At 31.6% G+C, this 6654-nt stretch overlaps 1 protein-coding gene and 1 pseudogene across 3 annotated transcripts in view; one reads left to right on the top strand and one right to left on the bottom strand.

Moving 5' to 3' along the window:
• The window catches only part of Flo2 (flotillin-2), a 236811-nt gene that overhangs the window by 81111 nt on the left and 149046 nt on the right, over positions 1-6654 (top strand). The window lies entirely within an intron of this gene.
• On the bottom strand, positions 3138-6135 carry LOC149478958 (glucose dehydrogenase [FAD, quinone] pseudogene; annotated as a pseudogene). The gene is made up of 2 exons (XR_016317344.1): positions 5924-6135; positions 3138-5139 (listed from the first exon to the last, which is right to left on the bottom strand). The product of XR_016317344.1 is annotated as a glucose dehydrogenase [FAD, quinone] pseudogene (transcript).

Here is a 6654-nt window from a genome sequence, read left to right as displayed (position 1 = left end):
TTATGTAAAATTTGTGTAAAAAAAAAAACATTTTTACTAGAAGATTATGTTGTTACACGATCATTTGATTCTTATCACGTCTGTGGTCACGAACTTGTTAATAATATTGTTAGATAAAGGAATGTGTTGTTTAATCTATTGTTTTTATAATTCATTAATATGGTGTATGTGTGTAAAGAATAATAAAACAATGGAGATTTTAAGCAACGTTTAAATTGTTTAAGCAAATAATTTTCATCAAAACTGTTTTGTTGAATATCTCTTGTGGGCTAAGCATTTTTATTTGTTAAGTAATTTTATAAAGCAAAATTTTAAATGTTTTAGACTAGATTTGACAACGCCTATTGAAGTCTACTTAATACAGATACCGTGATGTTTAAAATAACTCTGCTTTTTGTGAGGAAATATCTATTAATATTTCAGAGTTCAGAAACGTTTAATAAAAATATTTTAAAGGATTAAGGATGTAGGTAAGGCACATTCTTGACTTCATTATAATAGTTAATAGGCTATTAATATTCCATATGCTGCAGACATAATCATATTTTACTGGATTACATATTTTACTGTAAAAATAGTATTGTAAGAGCACATTAAATAGGAAAAAAATAACAGACGATATAATTATGAGATAATCTATAATTAATGTTTTTTAGAAAAAAAAACTTTAAAGAATTTGCACGTCAATATTTGCAATATAGGAACTTTGTTATTACAGAACTTTTAGTAATTAGTCTTTCTATATATAAACTTCTCGTGTCACAATGTAGGTACCATACTCCTCCGAAACGGCTGGACTCTCATGTAATTTTCTATGCTTATTGGATAGATCTGAGAATTTGCCAATATCTATTTTTCATAGTGATAAGAGAAAGGCAGAACAACGAGATTTTTTTTAATTCATTCAGTTAGTAGCTATGCAATTTGTGTACTAGGTACTTTGATTTCTTCACAATACGATTTTAATTTACTTACTATGTGATTTCGATACAATCTGTTTTAGTATAACTTCTTCCCCGTCCGATTAGGGCCCTTCTGGCCTCCTCCACTCAAGCGACAGCCCAAGCCGAGGTTCGAGATCCCCGTCAAGGGGGGACGCCCTTGTGCATGTCGCTACCAGGGTGAACCTTCAGTTCACCCCCGCGTCCGCGTTAAAATGTAGAAGCCCTTCTGGCTAACATTGAGAGACACCACACAAAAAAAAAATAACTTCTTAAGAACTTATTACCATTTCAGTAGCGTTTCAATGTGGCTTTATATTTATATTTTATAGTTATGATGATATTTTATCTTTTTAATACACAGGAATATTCTGAAACTGGAATCTTAAAAGCTTGTTTTTGATAAAAAAATTTAATGTTTCAAAGTGGATTTGTCAACGCCTATTGATATTTATTGTACGTAGAAACCGTTTAGTTTTAAATTAATTTTTTGTTAGGATCTATTAACATATCAGAGTCGTTTTATCAGTCTTAATTATTTTTATTTTAATGACAAATCAACCTTGAGTAGCCAAATCACGATAGTTATTAGGCTATTAAAATATAATTTTCTATAAGCTCATATTTTACTGGATTACATATTTTACTATAATAAAGATTAAAATATAGATCACATAAAAATATAAGTATAATTTAATATTATAGTAGCAGGTAATAATAGGTAAAAAATTCACAGACAGCATAATTACGAGAAAATCTAAAATTTATTTTATTCAAGATAAAAACATGTCTATAAAAATATTCACATATGTATGGGATTTAATATCTGTTAGAAATATATTTTTATCCGTCTTTAATATAAATTTAGTTATGTATAATAAAAGTTAAGACTAGGCAAAATATGATGTTCTGCCAGCGCTTTGTTCTTATCCCTTCCGCGTTGCTGTGGTCGTGGAAGATTTCACAGTTTAGCACACATTATGTTGTAGCGAAATTTTTAAACGAATCCAATAGTTCCTTATGACAAAGTGTTGAATAAATAAGACACATTGTAAAATAATTTATTAACATATGCAACTAAAAGTTGTACTTAATTTATATATCGACGACGCGGTTGGCGCAGTGGTAAAGTAACTGCCTACTGAGCCGACGGTCCCGGGTTCGATCCCCGGTCAGGGCAAATATTTGTGTGATGAACTCAATTATTTGTTCTTGGGTCTGGGTGTTATTATCTATATATGTATTTATTAAATATTATATTTATCGTCGCCTAGTACCCACAACACAAGCCTTAATTGAGCTTACTGTGGGACTAGATCGATTTGTGTAATAATGTCCTATAATATTTATTATTTATTATTATTATTATATAAAATACAGATAGTCGTGAACATATCGAGATTGCGGTTAACTGATTTTATAATAGTTTGTGGAAATTCACTTATTTACTTGAACATGCAACTGGGAATTACCGTAAGCTGACAAAGAAAATAAAACCCAAGGACCTACTGATATGTGAAGGTATTGGTACTTATAATATTATACGGTCAATATCAAGGTTTAATTTGTTTACTAAGTGTACACTTTTATTTTATTATTTATGTAAACTTGTTTTGATAAATGTATACACTAACTGCCTTGTTTCTCGTTTCTCAGACAAAGCTTGCAAATGGAAGACAGAATAAATAAAAAGAAATCAAATATTTTCTATAAGTAGGAGCCGATAAGTTTAAATAATGAAATATATCCTAAGTATTTTGACTTTGGCTTCAGAATATAAAAGATCAGTAAATATAGAATGTAGTAACTTATGTGCTGAAGTTCGTGTAGGTATTTATGTTTATATAACGAAGTGGGTAAATATAGATAGGATGCTTGGATTTAAAACTTTTTTTTTTGAAGTTATCAACAATGTTAGAGCAACTTTGCAACGGATTGATATTCGTAGATATCGACCTTATTTTCGTAGTATCGAAAGTATCGAAATTCTTGCGCCTTCGGTAAAATATATATCAATTTCGCATTTACAGTTTGTTAAATATTTAGTCACAGGCAAAGATTTTTTACAGTTTGTTTTTGTGTTGCGTTGTAGTATACTTTATAATAAATTATAATGTGTAAGATTTTTCATTAGTGAAATCTCAATTATAAAAATAAATATCAATTCATATGGTATTTATTATTTTTTTGTGTACCGGTGAAGAACATAAATAATAAGAAATTGATACTGTTATTGAAAATATAATGATTCTAGCATTTATTACTTTTAAGTAATATTCAATTAAATAACTTAAAAATTCACACAACAAGCAATTGAGTCATTAATCTCTTAGTTCAAACGACCCCAATCTTCTTTAATGAAGTCCGAACCTCTTTCTGCTATCATGTATACTGGAGCATTCGTATGACTTGATACTATTTCAGGCATTACACTAGCATCTATAACTCTAAGACCCTCAATACCATGTACTCGTAATCTATTGTCTACAACAGCAGATGGATCACTTTCAACGCCCATTTTGCAAGTTCCACTTTGATGGTATATGGTAAAAGTAAACATCCGGGCTTGACAAGCAAAGTAAGCGTCACTTCCAAAAGGCCCATGCTTGAGACACTCTTCAATCGGTACATCATATAATTTTGCTCCAAGCTTTTGCATGGCTGGCTGTTTGGAAATTTCTACAGAAACTTTTATTCCTTCAACTATTTTTTGTAAATCTTCTGGATATTCAAAATAATTTGGTATCAAGATTGGGTGGTCTTTTGGATTTGAACTTTGTAGCATTACTCTACCTTTCGATTTTGGTCGCATTAACATTGGGAATATCATGAAGGCATGTTTTCCTAACGGACTATACGTGTCTGAGAATATTTTCTTATCAAAATTAAAGTTTTTCGCTAGTAAAGGATCGGAATTCAGTCCACCACCAATGAAAAGTAACTCCAAATCAGGCCAAGCTGTTACGTTAAATTTATCCTGTAAGTTCATGAAGATTAAAGCTTCGCAACCCCCTGGTAAAGATAATGGTCCATTGTGTGTTTTCATCCACCTGAACACCAAATCTAAGTGTTTAATTATATAATTTGTAGACAAGATAAAGTGTTGCTGATGCACTACAAACTGTACTCCCCCAGCAGCAATATGGTCCATCAAGTTGTATCCAACTGGTAAGTCTCTCACTACAGGTATGTTCAGTGACTCCAAGTGATCTTTTGGTCCTATTCCTGACAGCATCAAAAGTTGTGGTGAATTAATTGTACCCGCGGAAACAATAACTTCTTTTTTAGCTAAAATTTTAAATAGCTTTCCCCGTTTTTCAACTTCTATTCCGATAACCTTCTTATTATTTGAATCGAAAATCAGTTTTGTTACCAAACTATGTTTTGACAGGTGAATATTATTTCTTTTATTTATAGGATGTAAGTAAGCTCTACTTGAACTGTGTCGGGTTCCATTTTTCATTGACAATTGCAAGAACGAAACTCCAGCTGGATTGGCACCGTTGTAATCAGTATACTTGAATCCTAATTCTTGAGCGCCTTCAACCCAAGCCTTAGAGTTTTCTGTTTGAAATGGGGCATGCTCCACATTTAAGAAGCCTCTATAGCCATGGTACTTGGGATCGTCATGAGCTGGGATATTAAACTTTTCAATTTTCTTAAAGTATGGTAACACCTCGTCCCAGCTCCAGCCCATGTTACCGATTGCTTCCCAATTATTGTAGTCTTGCGGGGCACCCCGTGTGTAAATCATATAGTTTAGTACGCTTGAACCTCCTACAACTTTACCTCGAGGCCAATGGCATTGATGGTTCGCAAATCCCGTGCAATATTTATCAGATGGTTTTGTTTTATACTTCCAATTCGCAGACGTAAATTGGAGATAGTTCGCTAGTATAGGGATGTCCATGAGAAAGTTCTCGCTGACTCCTGCCTCTACTAATAGTACTTTCCAGTCTGATATTTCAGTTAAACGATTAGCGATAACACAGCCCGCTGTACCAGCGCCTACTACAATGAAATCGTATTCTGCTAGGAAATTATCTTGGTCCGGCGGTTCGTTGTCGTATTGGTCTATGCCATCTTCAACAAATTGAAAGAACGACAGAAATGGATTCATTACTTGTGATATCATCGCGAGTAAAGCCATTAACAGGGCCCCTAGCCCCGATATCAAAATGTAGTATGGTAGTAACATCTGTAAAAGGAAAATGGTATTGTTCTTTACTTCAATCAATCATCTTTTTACATAAAGTATTTTTAATTTGTTATCCTTCTGTCTATTTTGGTCACGCTGGTAAGTGTAATGAGGAAAAAAATATGCACAGAAATGTTATACCTAGAATCGAGTACACTGACCTATGAAAGACAACATAATGGGGATGAACGTATTTTGATGATTTTTGCTGTGTCGGTTAAAGTAATAAATGTTTTAATAAAAAATGTAATACTAGGTTATATTGCACGCCTCATAAGCGAAGCGTTGAGGTGGGTACTACTGTCACTTCGCGCAAAACATCTGATTTTTCAAACTTAAAATGTCTTTATGTATCATACATTGCACTTGTAAGATAATACATACACACACATATTAAGAAAAAACACTATTTTTAACGTTCATGATATTTTTGATGTCATTTTTGTTATTTAAACTAGTTAAAAAACAGTTTAAAAAAGTTCTGTCTTGGACGTCCGTGTGTCTGTATGTGCGGATCCTTTTTCTTGTTAACACGATAGCGACCGAAATACTTTACTAATCGAGTCTTTTTTTTTCTCTTACGCTTGAGTATGCTCAGGAATAGAACCCTTTCATTTTTCAGGGTCTGATTCGATGTGGTTTAATTGTTATTAAATAAACAAAAATAATAATTAATAAATATTTATTAAAAAAAAATTATGAGGCGTGCACTTTTGGATTTTCCAAATTATTTAAAGTATCTTACGAAGTAACAGAATTAGGTTAAATATATAAATTCACTTACTGTGATTAGTTATATCCAAATCATCCACAAAGAAAAATTTATCAGTTTTTGTAAATATCACATGTATTGGTTGGTATATACTTGTATATTTATAACTTTATAGTATGTGAGATTATTAATTATTAAATAATAAACGAGGCGAAATACAGGACAATGTATGCGACTGATCGCAGTATAAGTACCTACTACAAAGCGTCAATAGTGTTTCCACAAAAGCTTATCACATACTCTGAATCATGTTAAAGTTCATTAGGAGATACTTCACTTACTAGATATTACTTCTATGGCCAGTAGAAGTACAAATTTGAAATCGTCAGTAGACAGAAGTCACTATTGGAACATACCTATTACGTTCCTCATATTGAATTTTACTCATAGTAGATTCTTTATTATTGTTACATGCGATGAAATTGAAGAGCAACTACGCATTATTAACTATAGAAATATCATGTGTGACTAATCAATTTATGAAAATACCATTATTCATTTAATAAAAACTATTTTATCAATTAGCAATGAGCTTCTAATTATTATTTTACTCCTTTCTTAAATAATATTGGCTACAGAGCAAATATTTGTACGAATAGAACAATTAAAAATCGATTTCAGTTTCTAAAATTCTATAACTTTAGACAATTTTAGTTACCCAGCCTCAAGTTTATTTTTTCGAAAGTTATTAGTTTTCCAAGGAACAAGGATTTTCATTTCTATTTTTAGAAATGTAATAATAT

The sequence above is a fragment of the Colias philodice genome, chromosome 21 (assembly GCF_061535455.1).
Source record: "Colias philodice isolate Cphi_HAF_F1 chromosome 21, ilColPhil1 Martin Lab GWU primary, whole genome shotgun sequence".
Taxonomy (NCBI): Eukaryota; Metazoa; Arthropoda; class Insecta; order Lepidoptera; family Pieridae; genus Colias; species Colias philodice.
This window is presented reverse-complemented; position numbering and strand designations above follow the sequence as displayed.